The 20,150-nt window shown below is 35.2% G+C and overlaps 1 non-coding gene across 1 annotated transcript; it reads left to right on the top strand.

Moving 5' to 3' along the window:
• The first annotated feature begins 4,597 nt into the window (after positions 1 to 4,597).
• Positions 4,598 to 4,705, top strand: LOC145641155 (small nucleolar RNA R71). The gene has a single exon (XR_014115220.1). It is a non-coding gene; the product is annotated as a small nucleolar RNA R71 (small nucleolar RNA).
• Positions 4,706 to 20,150: the final 15,445 nt, after the last annotated feature.

Here is a 20,150-nt window from a genome sequence, read left to right as displayed (position 1 = left end):
GTTACAAAAAAGCATGATAAGTGTATCATTTCTAATTCAAGGTCTCCCAAACAGTCAAGAATTCAAAACCTAATACGCCCTTACAAGTGTAAAGTCCTAGGCTTTTAAGTGGCCATGGGCATATAAGGAAGGACCCCCTACGTTGGGATCATCCTCCTTACACTTGGTTTAATGTTTTGGAACTCACAGGCGGCAATTGTATATATATCCAAGAGTTAGGGGTGAGTTATCAGACGCCTAACTCAAACCCCTTCAAAATTCTTTTAATTACCCTGTGTAGAGGGGGAAGCGGAGGCTGGCTCTAATAACAGCTTAAGTAATTATCGAGTTCAGTAAATCATCCTCCTAGGTAACCGTTGCCTCAACAGGCAGCACCTCTATAAACCAGCCGTATCCTATTAAATGATTGTCCTTGAAGGCTTGGCAGCTACCTTTCAATGTAGCAATGTCCTTAAGGGACATGCCTGTATGTGTTGGATTATTCGCCGATGGCCCCTTGGCCGGCTGGTAATAGTCAGCAACAATGTCTTCTTGTTTAGAGCTAGAAGCCTCTGAACCTGATCTTTTAGCGACCTCTTTGCCGCTTGACTCTTCATCTGAGTTATGGTCAGAGGCGAATCCCTTGCCGTCTAAATCTCTTAGTATTTCATCACTAGGGGTAGATGGGGCACCACTAAGAGAGGACCCTTCTTGATCCTTTGACCCCTCATACTTCTCATCTAGATTAACTTTCCTGGTGCGCATTTCCTGAGCACGTCGCCTCTTTGGCTTTGTACTCGTCTGCTTTGTTCTAGCCATTGTATCTTGCATATAAATAGAGACAAAGGGATTTGAGGATAAGCAAAGCAGGTTCAAATGTCTAGAAAAGGCACCCCCGGTTCTAGACTTAGTCGTACCAATAGACCGGCTGAATGACCTAGGCAGTGCCGTGTGTGTCGATGGAGAGTCCATTTTTATTCGAAAACATATGAACACAAACGGAAAAAATCATAAAAATCTTTAAGAGGGTAGAGGCGGTAACCTTTAACTTTTCTTTGAAGATTTTGAAAACAGCCTCATACGGTGACCGGTTGAGTGTGATGGAAAAGTAGGTGTACACTTGAAAAATCACCACAGGTGTTATCAAAGTCTCTCTCTATCTAGAAAGGTTCTCTCTTTCTCTCTCTCTTTATCTCTAAACTTGAAAAAGGTTAAAGATGAGGAGAGAAAGGGGGTAAAACCTATTTATAGAGAGGTAAAGCGAGGAAATCCCTGTCATACCTCACCATTCAATGGGTGACGCGTGTCATAAGTGCAACGTGGCCTACCATGTCTCCACTGTGAGGGGAAAATGTTTAAGGTAAAAATACCCTAGACATGTGGCCCAATCAGAGAGGGACACGTATCAAACCTGGGGAGGTCCAACATGGGTCACTCACCAGCTGACATATGTCCGCATCAGATATCACCAGGAATTGCGGCCTTAAAGGCCCAATTCTTGAGAAAGCCGCAAAACGGAGCAACCCATTAGGTTTGAATGACCTAATAAGCACGTATTCCCATGACCCTATTATAGGGAATACTTCAAGCATCCTACACTTAAGCCTCATTGTGATCATACACTTAAGTATGGTGGCTTCCAAAGGGAAGGAAGCTGGAGTAAAAGAGTTACCAACAAGTTTTAGGAACTTATAAAGCATCCATAGGGTGAAGGTTACACCTCTTAACGACCCATGAGATCGCTAACACCGTAGTGGTCTGGAACCATGACTAGATATTAGAGGATGAAGGTACAAATCCAATCTAAAAGTGATTGAACCTGTGATGCGTGCCATTTATGGCACTCTTAGGCTAGGTTTTCTTCGTATTTTTATACTATTTTTTAGTTTTTTATGTCTTGTTTTTAGGGAATAATGCTTGATTTGCGTGTTTGTGTGTTAGTTTAGATAAATGCGTGCTTATAATGGCTTTCTTGTTATTTTATTCATTTCTCGGCTATTTCTCTCGCTTGTCCGTTTATTTGACCTGTTTTGTAGGTGTGTCGAGTTTCTCAGGATTTAATCATCAAGGAGGGAACTCAAGTGCATTTTAGGAAGTTAATGGAGCCAAGTTCGGGAAGACAAGCATGCAAGTCAAGCCAACAAAGCAAGCTTCGCAAGCACGAGTGCCATGAAGCCGCCCCGAGCTAGCTGCACCGAAGCAACAGCCCAGCCAGAAGCCGCAGGCAAGCGGTTGTTGCTGCCCAAATCATACAATTCCGAACAATAAGCAGCCGCGGTCTGGCCAGGGGCTTGGTCCCATTCCTGCGAGCACGGCCTCGGGTTGCTTTGTTCCGTCCTTTCTCCTCCGCGGGCGCGACTGATTTCTCCGCGGGCGCGACTTCAGGGTTTTATTTACAATTTCGTTTATTTTATCTATTTGTTTATATATTTTACGGCTTCCTTTAGTCTTAATGAAAGTAATTCTTTAGTTTAGAATAGTTTCTCTCTCCTCTAAGGAAGATGAGGTTAGATTAGGAGTTCCTCTCTCTAGTTTCGAAATAGTTTTAGAGAGAGAAAGTGAGGGATTTCAATGGTGGTTTGAGAGGTTGAAGATTCATTGGTGACAATTGTATTAATGATCTTCTTAATCAATCATGTGCATTTCTCACTCTATCTCACCTTATTGCTTGTTTAATTTCATGTTTGTTTGATTTGATTTTGATGTTTGATGCTTGATTAGAGTAATTGTTCTTGATATATTGTTGATTCTTATTGATTTCTTTAGCTTTTTGTTGATATATGATGATTCTTGAGTAGTTGTTTGGCTAGGAATTGGGTGAAACTTGTATGATTAATTGGTTGTGATTAATTTGGGAATTTTGTTGATTGATTGTTGAGATTAAAGTGATTAATGAAGGTTTGCATGTGTGTAACTCGATTAGGACTTGACAATTATGCTAGATTGCATTGTTATTGGTAATGACATGACCAATTAATTTAGGAATTGCAATTATTGATTGGTTTGGATTGTGATTCTCATATTTTGTTATTCATAGTGAACCCTAGCTTAACAATTAAGAGATAACTCTTTGATTACAATTGATTGCTCTTATCATTAGTCTTCATAACCTTTGATTGGCATGATCTTCCCAAGTTGTTGCAATTGTCATGATTCCTTGTTGATCCCTGTTCCTAGTGTTTTATTTCCTTGATTACTTGTTTTGTTAGTTGTTAGTATTCTCTCTTTATCTTTGGCTTCGACCTAGCTTTCGTGGTTATGTCCTTAAGCCAAGGCGTGAAAGGTTGAACTGTTTGAGGGTTTGGCCCCAAATCAACTCTATTTAATTTAATTTAATTTAATTATTATTTTATTATTATTTCCTTGAAATTAATAACTCGTTTATTATTTTATAGTTGCAAGCAAACAGAATCAAAGTAAGAATTATGTTCCTTTTATTTCTATTATTTTTCTAACGATTTTATATTGTAGGATTTACTGTTAAGTTGCTTCCAATATTACTGATAATTTTATTATACTTATTGATCACCATATTGCATGTTTAAAGGGAATATGTAATTGAAAATCACGCTTAATAAGATAATTTGGGACAACCGGTTAAGGTTCCTTTTTAATCTTGTTATTTAATCAAGTGATCACTAATATTTTAGAATTATGTGTTGCTTTAATATTCAATCAATTTAGTATAATAATAGTTTGGAGCAAATTGAATATTTTTCTTGTATGCCTTTGAGATTACAGGAATACTTTTCACTATAAGAATCGAGTAGAGGCCAATACGGGCGAATGTGACTCCATGACCCACTTCGTACCATCATCCCCGATCAACCTTTCGTGGTTTTGAACCATATGGAGTTAGTAATCTCATGGATTATGAATGGGGTGTAACCTTCACGGGTCAATCGTTGTTGCCTTTGTTGCCCAAAATTTTGCATTTGTGCATGCATGGCTTGAAGGAATTTAGTTTGTGTTAGCTCCGCTTGAGGTGCTTGTTCTTGATTTCTTAAAGGTGCTTGGGTTTGATTGTTATATTGGTTGTTCCTTAGGTAAATTCCTCTTTGGTTTTAGTGTTGAGATGGAGGTGGATTTTGATATTGAGGGTTGGAATTGCGGGAAGGTTGAACTTGTTGGTTCCATTGTTGAGGTTGAGATGCAAACCCGGGTGGTGGTTGTCTCCAAGCTACTCCACCGTCGCTTCCTCTAAATCCTTCTTTCCTTGTGTTGTATGCCACTACATGCTCGGGGCTCAAACCTCGACAATAAGATGTATCATGGTTCGTTCCTCCACAATTTTGACAAGAGAAAGAGTTAACTTGAGAGGAGCTTTCTCCACCGCTTGTACTTGCACTCACACTCGTGTTCAAATTGGAAAGCCCTTTTTTTAGTTGATCAATTTGATGTTGCAATTGATCAACTTTCTCCAATTCGTAAATACCACCTCTCTTTGGAGCATTCCTTATACGGCTCCCCCAAGAGTAGTTCTTTGCTACCTCTTCCATTGTTGCTTCAACTTGATTTTGGGGGATTTTGATTAATTGACCACCCGCCCCGCATCAAAATTAGCTCTTGACATGGGCTCCAATCCGTCATAGAAAAACCGCATGAGCAACCCTTGATTGTACTCATGGTGAGGACACGCTTGCATCAACTCCTTGAATCTCTCCCAAGCATCACCAAGACTTTCATCGGCTTCTTGCTCAAATGATGCGATATTCCTTCTTATTTCGGCGGTCTTCTCCTTGGAGATAAATCGCTTCAAGAACGCCTTTACCACCTCCCTCCATGTTGTGAGAGAGTTGGGCTTTAATTGTTTTAGCCATTTCTTTGCTCTTCCGGTGAGAGATTGCCGGAAGAGATGCATACGAATGTAGTCTTGGCTCAGTTCATTGGTTTGCATCATCACGCACAACTCAAGAAATCGGTCCAAATGTTTGATGGAGTCCACACTTGCACTTCCGGAAAATTGCTCCGATTGGACCATTCTAGTACATTGGGGATGTATTGAGAAGTTAGTTTCCGTGACGGGTAGCAAAATCCCTCCCGTGAGCTCATAATCTTCCAGATTTCCGAACTCACGAAACAAAACAACATTTTCTTGTCCTGCCATTGATCCGCTTTGCGAAGTTGAAAAGTAAGAACGACTCTCACTATCAACTATAGCACCAAGACCTCTTACCTCTTCTTGATAAAGCCTACGGACTTCTCTCAAAGTTCGGTCGATCTCGTGGTCCACTTGATGTGTGGGTGGTCCTTGAGACCTCCTAGGCATTCACCAAATCTAAGCAAACAATTAGAATTGACAAGGATGATAAAACAAACAATACAAAAAGAAAAGCAAGTAAAATGACTCTAACAAAAGCAAAAGTAGACGTTAAACAAGCCGCTTCCCCGGCAACGGCGCCAAAATTTGATCAAGGGTTAGATAGGTCGTTAAACTACTACCCTAATCAAATTAATCATTTATAATCCTAAACTACCCTAATACAAGTATAGGGGCATGTAAAGGGTCGAACCACTAAGAAAGCTCACTAATTCAACATCAATTTTCACTAATGCAAGAGTAAAAAGGGGAGTGTTTTTATTAGTTTTTGAATAAAAAGCACTAAAACTACAAATAAGCAAAGAAAATGATGATTAAAATTCAACAGATAACGATGCTAGGGATACGGGGGTGTCAAACATGATTAGAAAGAGGGGAAAAATAATTGTTGTCATGAAGAACATGCTAAAGAACAAAAGATTCTACCTAAACAATTTATTCTCATGCAATAGTCTATGCAAATCAATTAAAAAGGTCTATACTAATAAGGATCATTCTCATGCATCCTATTAGTTACAATCAAATCAAGAGAATAAAGAAGCACAATCCATAAAACTCCACTTTAATAACTCATTCTCATACAATCATTAAAATAGAGATGATCTTAATCTAGTTCAAATCACTTTCATGCATTTAAACTAGAAAACATCAAATAAAGTGCCACAAAAATCTCAAGCTATCAAAAATCATGTCTTTCATCAATTTATGGCATGAGTTCAATCCAACCATCATCATTCATCCAATATCAATACATATTTTCCACCCCTTTCCCCTAGCTAAGAAATTAGCCTAGAGAAGGGAGATTAACATAATATCAAAACTAGAAATAAACTCAAGAAACACAAAACAAAACATGATTAAGAATAATGAAATCAATAATAACTAGATGAACTAATAAGATTAATGAAAATAAGCAACAACAAAGCAAATAAATAAAGCTAAAAGAAAGGATTAGAGATTACTAAAGAGATGATTAATGAAAGATGAAAACTTGAAGTGTTGCTTGATTGAAGATTAAACTTGACCAAAGTTGAATATAATAAAGGAAACTTGAGTAATAATCCACTTTCTCTCTCTAGATTAAGCTAAAATTCAGAAATTAGAACTAAGCTAATCTCTTTACATCAAAACATTCTAAAACGGGACTTATATAGTTCGTACATAGCTGGCTAAAATTGGCAAAAGGTTCAACCGAACATAGGGTAGGTTCAATTGAAGATCAGGGTAGGTTTGATCAAACCATGGGTGGGTTCGGTCGAACCTCCCTGCTCCTGGTTCGGTCGAACTTCTAGGGTTCGACCACTTCTACAAAATGCTGAAATCTGAAAATTTCCTGCTTCCTAAGTTCGGTCGAACCTTGTGCAGGTTCGGTCACACCCAAGGTTCGACCGAACCTTTCAAAGAGTTTGACCACACCTCCTCTAGAACTTGTTTTCTTCATCTCCAATTCAACTTAAGCCTTCTCCTCTTTGAAGACCCCGGTTCCTCCAAAACAAAAGCATGGAAATCAAAGTAAAAAGTAGGCAAAATCTAGGAAAAAGAAAGATAAAAGAGAAGGAAAAGGAGAAAACAAAACTAAGATAAAATGCTCAGAAAAGGGCCAAACAAGTTCAAATGAGGGGAGAATCCTTAGAGAATAAAGGATAAAAGAGTGGCATAAATGCCAGTCATCACATTCTTCGTCCCTATCGCTACTTTGACTTTTGTTTTCAAAACTTGCGTTTCTCCAAACTCAGTCAAAGTGGGGGCTTATGTAGACACCCAAATGTGTCTCCCCAAAACCAAACCCAGTGATGAATATCTTTCACGTCGAATCATAATCAAATGAAGTGAAAGTGTGAAAGGCATAGTGATGAAAAATGTGCATTCTAGTTTAGTTTAGTCCATGAAAAGGGTCCAATAATGTTGTAGGTTGATAAGGTTTGAAAAGACCTTTCCAACAATACATTATAATCCCAATTCCAATGAATAATGAGGAAGTTATGGCCAAAATACTAAACTGGGCCCGGTTTGGCTCTTAAATACAGCCCAATGATCTAGAGGAGGGCCTATTATTAATTATCATTGCTAAAGCTATTAGGATTAATTATAATCTGCTAGAATACTCTAGAAGGTTATCTTAAATCCTAATGGAGTTTGGATGAATAATTATGTTTCAAAGAGTTTGAAATTGAATAAAACTAATCCTTTTGAGAATCCTTGTTATGTATGGAGTGGAATATATTCAGATATTATTTTCGTGCCTCATTATCTTTATTCAAACTTTATATGGTGGATAGATCTTAAAATTATCTTTCCTATGATATATTATAATATTAAATCCAAGCTATAATGAAAAAGATATGAATGGAATACCTCTATCCAAAACTGACACCCTTCCACTATTTCGGCCATATCTTATTATATGCAAAATATTTTTATCTGATTCTAAATGGGTTGGAAAGTAGATTTCAAGATCTTTCCAACGACATATTGTATGCCTTATTTGGACTTCTAGATCAAAAGATATGATAAAAACAAAATCCGGCAAAAACTGTCTTGCAGCGTCGGACGACAGGCCTGTCGTGCGGCGACAGAGGCAGTTGCGACGACAGCGGTGTGTTTTATTCCTCTTCGAACTCTGATTCTTTTTTATTAAATCCGGACTGTTTTCGTTATAAATAGCTTCCTTAGCCCTCCATTTTTTAATCACCAACTCTCAAGAAAATCTTGATACTCTCTTTCTCTTATTCTAAACCAACTTTTCACAAACAAAATTCCGCATTCACAACACCTAGGCACACCTAGACAAGTTCAAAGTTGCCTTCGCCCTAGACGTGAAAAGTTTGTTATTTATGAAGGTTTGGTCCCAAATCTCGATTTCAATTACTTAATTTAATTGTTTATTTTATATTTTCCTTTAAGTTACTAACGTGTGTATTTTGTTATTAGAAATAGATATGAGGCATCCAAGTAAGTGATTTAATTGTTTTTAATGACATCCTGATATAAAAATCAAGTTTAGGTTGTTATTTTGATTCCTATTATCATGTTAGGATGTTTTCCCTATTATCATGTTATGATGCTTTTCTTAGTATGATGTTTAGGGTAAAGAATAAATTCCTTAAATCTATTATGATTTCTATGATGCTTTCTATTTTCTTAGTATCATGTTAGGGTTAAAGCTTTGTTTTTGTTGTTTAGTAACATTCTAAGGTTTTTTATTAATCTTGTTAGTATCATTCCTAGGATCTTGCTGTTATTATGCTTTATTTTTAACATGATTATTTTTTTTAATGATTATGATTATTATTATGTTGCTTGATTATATTTATTTTTGTTATTGCTTGATCACACCTTTTATGCATGTTTAAAGGGAATTTGTACTTGTAATCACGCTTAATAAGATAATTAATAATCTTGTTTAGGGTTAATTTGATTATAATTCAAGTGATCGCCAATAATAGTTTTATTTGTGCATTATTATTCAACCAACATAGTTAAACAGGTTTAGGGTTAATCTATTGGTTGCATGTTAGTCAGAAAGCATACATGGATACGAGCAGAATAAAGTAGAGGCCTATTATAAGGGCAGGTTCTTACTCTTTTAGATTGGAGTTGTACCTTTATCCCCGAACTTCCAGTCATGGTTCTAGACCTATTGGAGTTAACAATCTCTTGGATCGTTAATGGGTATAACCTTCACCTTGTGAACGATTTACAAGTTCCTAAAACTTGTTGGCGACTCTTTTTCTCTAGCTTCTTTCCCTTTGGACGCCACCATGCTTAAGTGTATGATCACAGTGGGGTTCAAGTTTGGGGTAATGCTTAAAATATTCCCTACTGAAAGAGTATTTCGGTTCTAAACAAATCGAGTGAAATCGGGTCAGGTCATTATCGGTTCAAGTCTAATCAGTTTGGGATAAATTGGGTCCATTTGAAAATGGGTTTACCCAATTACTCTCAGTTTTGTTTTTAATTTATATCTTGTTGTAATTGGTCTAATCATTAACACGTTATGTTAATTTGGGTAGCATTGTAGCAAGTCCGGAGATTTTTGGTCAAAAGCTCACAATAAATAAGGGTTATAAAATAAGGTGGGTTAATTGAATAATAGGTTAAACAAATCAGGTGATTTAGGTTATAATCAAGTTAGATTATAATGAATTGGGTTTGTTAGGTATATTGTATAAACAATTTATGACTCATACACGAATTCAAATCAGATTACTCAGATTGACTCAAACACGAATTCAAATATGATGACTTAGGTTGACTCATACACGTATTCAAATCAGATCGAAATTGAGTTATTAGTTAACTAGTTATCATTATTGGATACGATAACAGCTATTTTGAAATGTATAAATATTAAGTTTAGATAAAAATCAATTAATGACTTAATTTGTGTGCAAGCTTAGAAAATTGCTTAATTTTTTTCTTCATATTTTGATCTCAAATTGGATTCTTATGGGCCAAAAACCTAAACTGAGAAATTTACCTACATAGAAAAAAAATAACGTCACATAAACCGAGACACTTCTTGACACGCAATTTTCGTTATACTTGTCATTTATGATATTTTTTTTTGTCAATTTCAAGATCAATTAGGATCCTGTATAGGACCAAACACCCCCTCAAAATATTCATTGTGTTATTTTTGCGATTATAAACAACGACATACAAATCATGACATTAGTTGACACGCAAAACGAGGTAATTACATTTTTTACCTATTCGGGTTCTTATAGGGAGAGAAAGCCCAAAATGCCTCCAAAAACAACGACATGCAAATCGAGACATTTGTTGACACGCAAAACAAGACATTGACATTTTTTGCCAATTTAAAGCTCTATTTGGTCCTAAAAAGAAACAAAACATGAACCAAAGGGTTAGGGATCGATTTAGGGTTAATGGTTTGGGTTCTCGTCCAACAATTTTGGTGAAAATGAGTTAATTATAGGAATACATTTTGTGTGCAGCTGACCACTCTATGTTATTTATAACACTGACTAAGTATCCTCTACAATATTGAACGCATAACCTTTAGCCCTATAACACTGAACGAGTGACCGTGTAACACTTATAATACTAACGAAGTAACCGCACCATTTGACCAGACATATATAACAATTTGTGTAAATCAAGTACTATCTTTTTCCTTACCAAAAAAAAAAAAATTAAAAAAAATAAAAAAAAATAAAAAAAATAAAAAAATCACATTTGTACTAATTTATTGAAAAAAAAAATCAAGCACTCTTTCTTCTTTTTTAACTATAAATGAAGTGAGAAAGTGAGAATATTTCTTTCCATCATCTACCCAATAGAAGTTCTCTCTCTAGAACACATGCATATCTCTTCCACCGCTTCTTTCTCAAGCACCTTGGTCGCTGCCAATCGGCGCTCTTCTTCTTGCCATCGCCGGTGAGCCGTTTCTCGCATAGCTCTCTCCCCCCTTTAGAATTTCTTGTAGCTTTTCCCAATAAAGGAGACAAGTTAGATCGTCGTTCACCGTCAATTTCATGATTTTAATACGGTCATTGTCTGTGTTATTCAATTAACCAACGAAACAAGAAGCCAAGGCTAGTCTTAACGCCGCCGTCGAAAGGAATCTTGTTACTTTTTTTCCCGATGGTAAAGGTGAAGTTAAGGTTAGGGTTTTCCTCCCTTAATTCAAAATTAAATTCAGTTGAGGCGGCTCTTCTTGCGTTGCCTTTGACAACAGGTCGTGGTAATTGGTTCTGAGTGTAGCGGTGAGGTATCTTTCTTGTAATCTTCTCTTAGTAGTCTGACAAGTAGTTTTGTGAGTATTTCCTCTGCTTTAGTCAGTATCTTGTATTTTTGTTCCTCCTGGTTTGTCTGGTTTTCTTTATGTTTTCTTTGGGTAGTTTGTTCAGCCAAGGTTTGGCTGTAAGGGTGTTTCTCTTGCTATGGCTTTTTGTCTTAAATTGGAATTTCTTATGGTAGCTCTAAATATGGAGGTCGAAGTGATGTGGGGTTTGGAGTGTGGTTGGTCATTTTTGCCCTTGGTTAAGGGTAGTAAGGTTAAGTAACTTCTTGGTTGTTGGATTGATGGTGCTTCTGGTGGTTTTCTAGGAAGTTCAATTGCTAGTGCAGGGGGTTTGTTTACCCTATATGTGGAGTTTGTAGGAAGGAAGGGGGTTTTGTTGAGAGGAAAGGTGTATTTGTGTTTCCTGTTGTGTCTTGGTTATGAGGTGATTTTTGTATCCTTTTAGTTGTTTTCATCCCGTTGTCAGTCTTTGTGATGACATTGTCTGTCATTGCTGTTAATCTAAATCTAGAAGGAGGCTCCCCATCTTTAATACTTGGGGGAGCAAAGTCCTCCAATCTCTTGCTCTCTTGTTAGTAGAGTAGCAAGAAGAGGAACCACATTTGGGTGTGCAGTATCTCATGTTAGAGTCATAGAAAACAATGACTCTATTGGGTTTATTCTGAGACTCCTAGGAAGATGCTATGCTTTCAGAACCCTAGGACTGGAATGGCCTCAAAATTTTCTTCAACATGATGCATTCATCTTATGGTTGTGTCAACTCTCAACTTCTTTATTGAATAAATTTACTATTGTTCATCATCTTATACTAAAATAAAACGAAGTATACGGCAAGGTTAAAAAAATTTAAACATTTTTTTTTTTGTGAAATATAAACACTCAAAATGTTTTAGGGTTTGTTATTGTAGATGTTGTAACACCCAAGACACATTTAATTTGCAAAATAACTACCTTAGTGTTTTCAATTTTTGTGACAAAGTAATTAGTAAAATATTGATCTTCTGGCACCAAAGGCGGGTGAGCATGAGGAAAGTCTTGTTCTTTAGAGCTGCTCTGCTCAAATCAAATCAAATCAAATCTGCTGTGCTCTGCTTAAAAGAAATCTGCTCTGCTCTTCTTTATTTTCAAATAATAGTTAATTATAACAATAATAATAATTAATATTCAATAATAATAATGAATATTGTATTAATGATAATAATTTATTATTTTGAATAATTCTTAATATTAAAAAAATTAATAATTATTAATAATAATAATAATTAAAATTTATTAATCATAATAATAATTATTATTAATAATTATCATTATTAATATTTAATAATTTAAACTATTAAGAATTGATATTTAATAATATTATTAATTTATAATTTCTAATAATTATAACAATTGTTTCAAATAAATAAATAATAATAATAACAATTTCTTTTATAAACATTTGACATTAGAATGACAATGTGTAGAAACATTTTATGTATGTGGGTATTGATTGTTAATTCATCGAGTTAAATTATTTTTCAAATCTTTCCATACAATTTAAGAACAAAAAAAAAAGTTTGTTTTCAAGTAGTACTTTGTATATCATTATTATTTTTAGGGTTAAAAAATATGATTAAGACAAATTTATAAAAAAAATCATTAATACTCATTAAATCATTTTATTTTAAAATTTTTGTGAAATAATAATAATAACAATAACAAAAATAGTAGTATTAATAATAATAATAATAATAATAATAATAATAATAATAATAATAATAACAACAACAACATTAATAATAGTATTAATAATAATGTTGAAATCTGCTATGCTCGGCTCGGCTTTGCTCTACTATCCTGAAATCTGCTCTGCTCAGCTGAAATTTAATCTGCTCTGCTCTGCTTTGCCCAGAAGCTCAAAAGAACAGGGCCAAAGCCTAGTACGGATCAAAATAAATTCACATATCAGTCCAGCAAGCCCACCTCAAATCAAGGAAGAAGATGAAATAAGCACAACATTAAAACAAACATTAAACTATCAAGCAATTATGTAATACATTTCTTGATCAGTCGGAATCCTGTAATTCTAGCAGCAATAAACTGCGTTGCAGCAACATAAACATAACTATGATTTTTAACATTTCGGAATAGAAGTGAGCTTAAAACTGCATTTTTTTGGGCCAGAGGGTGAAACTGAATGAACTTATTTCGTGGGTAAAATTGTGAAAATTTTCGTGTAAATGAATAGCCTTTTGTTTTCTATTAGATGCTTGTGATGCTCCAAAACCTAGTCTTCAACAAATAATGAGCTAAAGTGGCTACAAGCACTCCTTTGATAAAATTCATAAAACTATGCCAAAGATCCACATATAACTGCAAGCAAGCCAAGCAGTAAACTAGCCTAGATAAGACTACATGTTATTCAAACGTAATCACATCATACATATCGGATACTCCAATAAATCCTATAGAAATTAATCCTAAGCACATTAAAGACTCAAAATCTTACAAAATGCTCATAATACGAATGTCAAACTACCTGAATTTTAACCCATTCAAGCCATTTACCATCATAATTTCTCCAAAAATCAAATAGCTCACTACTAATTCGGCAAAACTAATTTCCAACAACAACCAAGATCAAACACAAGAGAAATTCCATACAAATGCCACAAAATTACCCCTTTAAACACATCTACTAACCAACCCAAACTAAACAAGATGACCAAACTTTTTTAATTCTTATCCTAACCTCACTATTGTCGATGATAATTTAATGAGCCATCCAAGAAAAACACAAATTCTTTGAGTCACATTGGCCAATCAGTCTACATTCCCAACAAGCAAAACACAACACAATTTATCAAACCAACTGTCAATCCAATGAAATATTCTTTTGTTTCAATATCAACATGTCTGATAAATCCTCCCTTTGCATAATCTTAAAATGAACAAGGGTTTGCACTTTGACAACATTTGAGAACATTTTTTCAATCAAAACCCCAGCAAAATTGTTGTTGACATTGATTTCAGAGAAAATACATGTTAATATGCCATATAAACTTTGCGCGTTTATATGGGGTCAAAATTGTCATTTCCGCCGTTTTAGTAAGGGTATGGATGTCAAGTTTAGAATAAATACACCACAGTTAAACTAACGTCGTCAACTAAGCTTTTACGACCGATCACAACATTTAGATTGACCCTGTTTTGGTGGGTGTTGACATTCGTTGAGATTAATTGCAATCCAGGGGTTGATGGGGGGAATTCAGAGTCGGAGGTTTTCATCAATTCAACTGTAGCTGGTGGTGTTTTGGGTCTGCATTCATCTAGTAGGGGGCGAACATATTGTTTTTGTTCAGGAATCATCGAGGGCGAACATTGTTGGTGGCATATTAAAAAGGTATGTTTCGTATTATTGCAGACAATTTATTTGCGGTATATGTATGAAACTGGTTTAATGTGGGGTGGAATGTCGCGTCGGAATAGTTTGGTTGTGGTTAGCAAGTCGATTTATTAGTTGTCCTGTTATTATGGTTATTTGATTGACACACATATTAGAAGAGCAAAGTCTGGTTAATATGGCATATGAGGGTGCATTGGTAATTTCTACCTTTTTAGGAAGGGCAAAATTGTAAACATGTGAGAGGACCGTTAACTTCCAAAATGTCGGCGTTTAAATAGGGGTTGTAATAGTACAATGACAGTGTGTTCTTCATCGTCCTTTGTCGTCCAGTTTCAATGGAATTTGAAGCTCACAAACATGTTCAGTGGAGGAGGAAGACAAATCCTACCATTTGGGGTTAACCATACCTTTAATTTCTCCATATATGTTAGGGTTTTTTGCTTAATTTCGCCGCCAAAACGGTAAACGATGACGAAAAAGATGGTGGGGAATGAGTAGAACACGACGAAGAAGATGGTGGGGTGCGAGAGGAAGAAGATGGTGTTTCTACAACGAGGTTCAATTGAGTTTGTGAATACGGAATAACAAGCAGATCAAAAATTTAAAAAGAATCGTAACTTTTGTTGATAACGTGAAGTTATCTGCCAACTGAACATCAAAACAAATTAGCAATAAAATAATAGCAGCAACCTCTCAAAATTGCAATATTTCCACTACATTAACATATTTCGTTAATATGCAATATTAACTGAGCATTGCTCCATGTTAGAATGACAATTTAATCTATTTTATTAGGGTTTTAAGATTGAACTTATTTTCTCTGAAGAAATTGCAATTGCTCATCAATTGTTTTCTATTGTTTATCTCTAGAGTGATGTTAGCATATGGTTCTTAGATTGATCTTCAAATTGAGGCGGAACAGAACAACCAATAGAGCAAGCTTAATATTCATTATCAAATCGGCTTCACAACTATGGAAAATACATTGTAATTAACATAACCTAACACTTGATGTTACTGTAAGAATTATTGTAATTGCCACAATGGAGTCAACTTTGTTTTATTGTATTGAAGTTATGGTCCTGTATGTTGAATTTGATAGTAATAATTGGGATAGATTGAGTTATGTAAGACAAGATAAAATTTTAATTGGAGTAGTATAGTAAGTCCAACAATGGAGTAGTGTAGTACATTAATATCTATTAAATGCAGATGTTGGAAAGAAAGTGCGGAATCAATGGGGAGTTTGAACCGAAAGCACAAAATGTCCAGCCACGGGAATGATTCTAAGGTAATGTGTGGTATAAATTAGTCATTCTAATCAATAGTGATTTGTTATTGTAATTAAACCATTTTGATTATATGTCTTTTTAGGGTAGGATTGCACCTCCACTAAAAAAGTTGTCCCCAGAGTTATTCAAGGTAATCTGAACTGTTAAAAACATTGGGTAAATGAAACTTTAACACAACTAAGGGGCTTTTGTATTGGAATGAATTAAGATGATTCGCTAAGTGTTGGTTGGGGTGTGAAAAGGAAAGGGAAGGTGTTGCTACGCCATGAGAAGGCTAGATGTAGGGTAAGTGTATAATTTGCTATTAACTAAAAGTTGTTTAAATAAGCTAAATGTCGTGGTTAATTCAAAAGTGTTGGTTTTATTTGTTCGAATTTCATTATTGCAGCCCGTGAATACAAGTTGTCGGATAGAGTCCTTTGGAAAAATATGCCAAGCCTTTGATGACCAACATAAGAGGTGGGTTGGGGAATGGGATTTGGTGGTCTTTTGAAAATTGGATCTGTGTTGAATCTGCCAAGGCAGTTGTCATATTGGTTTATGACTCGTATATATCCCTTTAATTATACGCTTCCTGTAAAGACGGTAGACTTTTTAGGTTATCTTAAAATCAGGTTCACTGGGTACTTGGGATTCCAAATGGGGGTATTCATTTTCCCACTTATAAAACTTTGGGTAGTGATATGATGAAGAAGCTAAATTGTTTAATGGCGAGTTATGGTAAATCCTGGAATACAAAGTCCATTAGAACTGGTAGAGAGTACGTATTTGAGGGTATTCCGGTGACTGGTGACCTAATAGCTCGGGTGGAGGGAAAATGGGATGAAGATCAGGAGGAAGAGTTTAAGACTTTGTTTTTATTGTTGTCGCTACAAATGTTGTTATGTCCTACTCAATCCTCCAGATTGGCTGCGGATGTAGTACCATCATTAATTTGTGCTGTAAAAGCCGCTGAATATGATTGGTGTAGCCTTGTTTTGAAGAAGCTCATTGACAGTGTTGCAGTGTTTGCCCAGCGGTTTTACTCATCAGGCTTTGGTAGTAGCTGCGGTGGATGTCTCATATTTTTGATGGTATGTGATTTAATTTATATTTTCTCCTTGGTTGTTATGAAGTGTAGCCAAGTAAGAATGTAGTTGGTTTTGTGTTATAGATTATGTATTTTAGATCGACTCGATAGACATCCTGTACAGTGGGGATATTTTCCGAGGATGGAGGTCTGGAACATGGAAGAGATACGTATGACTATTAGAGAAGATCGTATTCCGGGGGGAGACTTCGGTCAACTTCGGGTAAGTACATATGATATGGATACTATACCTTCCTTGTTTTACATGGTTAATTTTATTGTTGTTGTGTGATGTTGTTTTACATGGTTAAATTTACTGTACCTTCATTGTTGTTGATGTTGTGATCTTGTAGATGTTGGATGTGGCTTATGGTGAAACACATCCTACCGAAGAAGGGGATACAAATGGGCCAGAGGGGTCACAAGAGGTTCATAGATTTGGCAGTGTAAGTGTTTGTTATAGGAGTAAGGATGCACGAAGAAGGACCCCCAAAAATAAGAGAAAATTTATGAAGACAACAACTATGAGTAAAGAGAAGGCTGAGTTAAGTTCTCAGAGCCACGGTTATACTTGGGAGAAGTCCAATTCACCCCCAGAAAGTATATCTTGCTTGAAAATGGAGATGTATTATCTTATAGAGTTGAGTTGTTGAAGAGGTATCGTAGATGAAGTTAGGTATTCTTGTATATGTAATGTATGAAGTTAGGTATATTTGGTTATTATTTCTGAAATTAATAATTGGTTTACATAGGTGGATATCGGCTAAAGCTCTTTACAAGCTACAATCAATAACCTATGGGGTAAGTATGCCAGTGTGATTGTTATTGTGGCCTTTTGAAACAAAAATTCTTACCTTTTGTCTGTATGCACAAGGTATTTAGAATGATGCACGGTTTGGGTTTGCCGTATTGTGGAGGTCCATCTATATCTTGTTCAATGATGGTTAGTTTATTAGTTTTCCATGTTAGTGTTTTTATTTTCCATATTAATGTCATTGATGGTATTCTTGTTATTTTCTCTTTTCTTTTCCATAACAATAAACATACAGGTGTAGACACCTAAAAATGTCTCCCTAAAACCAAACCCGATGATGAACAACCTTTCACCGACATCATTGGTCGGGTTGAGTATTTAATCTTGGAGTGCTTAAATCCATATTTCCATTTAATAAACCAACCCAACTTCTAGCCCATTTCCCCAACCATAACTTATTTTCCAATTTTCGTGCCTTTAAACCCAAAATGATTCATTTCGTGTCCTTTAAAATCTTTCATTTCGTGTCCTATTTATAAAAACGTTTAATCCAGTTTATTGTGGTCCATAATCTGCGTCCAATGATTGAATAGTTGGATGGGTCTTTAAAATATCTTTCCAACGATATATTATAATCCCAAATTCGAGATATATTGAATAAGTTATGGCCAAAATATTAAACTGAGCCCAAACCAAACCTAAGTCCACCTTACCTACGACCCAATGATCATGTGGAGGGTCCAAATCATTTAATCCCATTCCTAAACCAATTAGGATTAATTAGAAGCTTCTATAAGTTTCTAAACGATCTTAATTATCCTTTTTGAAAAGATAGGATTAAAGAGTTTGAAATTGAATAAAACTTTTCTTTTTAAAAATCCTATTTCTATTCGAATTGAAAGACGTTCAAAGATAGACAGATATTATTTTCGTGCCTCATATTTTTTATCCAAATTTTATATGGTTGGATAGCCCTTGAAATTATCTTTCCAATGATATATTATAATATCAATTTCTAGCTATAACGGAAAAGATATGAATTAAATGTCAAACTCTATCCAAAACTTACACCGTCTCACTATTTCGGCCATATATTTTATTCTACAAAATATTTAAATCGGATTCTAATTAGGTTAGAAAGTAGACTTCAAGAGCTTTCCAACGATATCTTATTCATCTCATTTCAATTTCTGGATCAAAAGATATGATAAAAACAAAAACCGAAAGATATGATAAAAACAAAAACCGTAAAAAATGTTGTCTATCAAGTTTTAGTCTGATTTAATTCGGATCTTATCTTAATTCTTCGACCCTTCTTTTTTTCTCTATAAATAGAGTTCATATCACCCCTTTTCCAATCATCAACAAGCTTGATCATAAAATAATTCTCTTCTCCCTTTATATCCTAAATACTAGACACCCTATTCTCTCAAAATACTTCCCCTAATTAAGCACTCCAAGGAGTTCATATAATACCCAAAGTTCTATACTTAAACCAAGCGTGAAAGGTATAATTAACTGAGGGTTTAGACCAAATCAAATATACATTTATTCAATTTAATTTTCATTTGATTTATATTTTTTATTAAAGTTACTAACAGTTTATTTATGATGTAGCAATTCAAGGAAATGCAGAAAATGAGTAGTTAATCATTTAATTACTCTTATTTTTATTCTTGTTGCTAGCATCATGATTAGGTCATTTTATATTTGATTTGACTAACAATTTATTGTTGAATTGCTTCCAATATTAATGATAATTCTATTATTATTTTTTATCACCATATTGCATGTTTAAAGGGAATATGTAATTGAAAATCACGCCTAATAAGATAATTTGGACAACCGGTTTAGGTTCCTTTTTAATATTGTAATTAATTTAAGTGATCACAATATTTTAGAATTATATGTTGCATTAATATTCAACCAATTTATCATAATAATAGTTTGGAGCAAATTGAATCTTTGTTTGTAGGCCTTTGAGATCACAGGTTTCACTTTTCACTAAAAGAATCGAGTAGAGGCCAATACGGGCGAATGTGACTCCATGACTCACTTCGTACCATCATCCTCGATCCTCCTTTTGTGGTTCAAAACCATATGGAGTTAGTAATATCATGGATTATGAATGCGGTGTAACCTTCACGGGTCAATCGTTGTTGCCTATCGTTGTCCCTTAATCGTGGTTGCCTTTTATGATCCGTGAACGATTTACAAGTTCCTTAAAAACATGTTGGCGGCTCCCTACTTTCCTTGTCCCTAATCATATTATGTCAATTCCCATTTCCTATGAGTACCAAGCATATTCACACATGCTTTAACGTAGGTGCACTTCGAACGACGCCTACAACTGGGTGATGTTATATTTTTTGTTGGTGGCAATGGTGCTGGTTTTATGGCTAGAGCTTCCATTAATCGGTTGCTTCGTAGTCAATGTTGTTCTTACATGGCCATTGTTTATGAGGTTCAACCATCTTCTGTCCTCGAGTCTCCTATAATGTCGACTGTTTGTGTTATGGCCAAATATAGACGTTTATCAGAACTATGTTTCATTCACGCAGATTCAAGCATGCCAAACTAT

Source organism: Chenopodium album, chromosome 7, assembly GCF_948465745.1.
Source record: "Chenopodium album chromosome 7, dcCheAlbu1.1, whole genome shotgun sequence".
Taxonomy (NCBI): domain Eukaryota; kingdom Viridiplantae; phylum Streptophyta; class Magnoliopsida; order Caryophyllales; family Amaranthaceae; genus Chenopodium; species Chenopodium album.
Note: the sequence above shows the minus strand (reverse complement) of the source record. Positions and strands in the feature narration are given on the sequence as shown.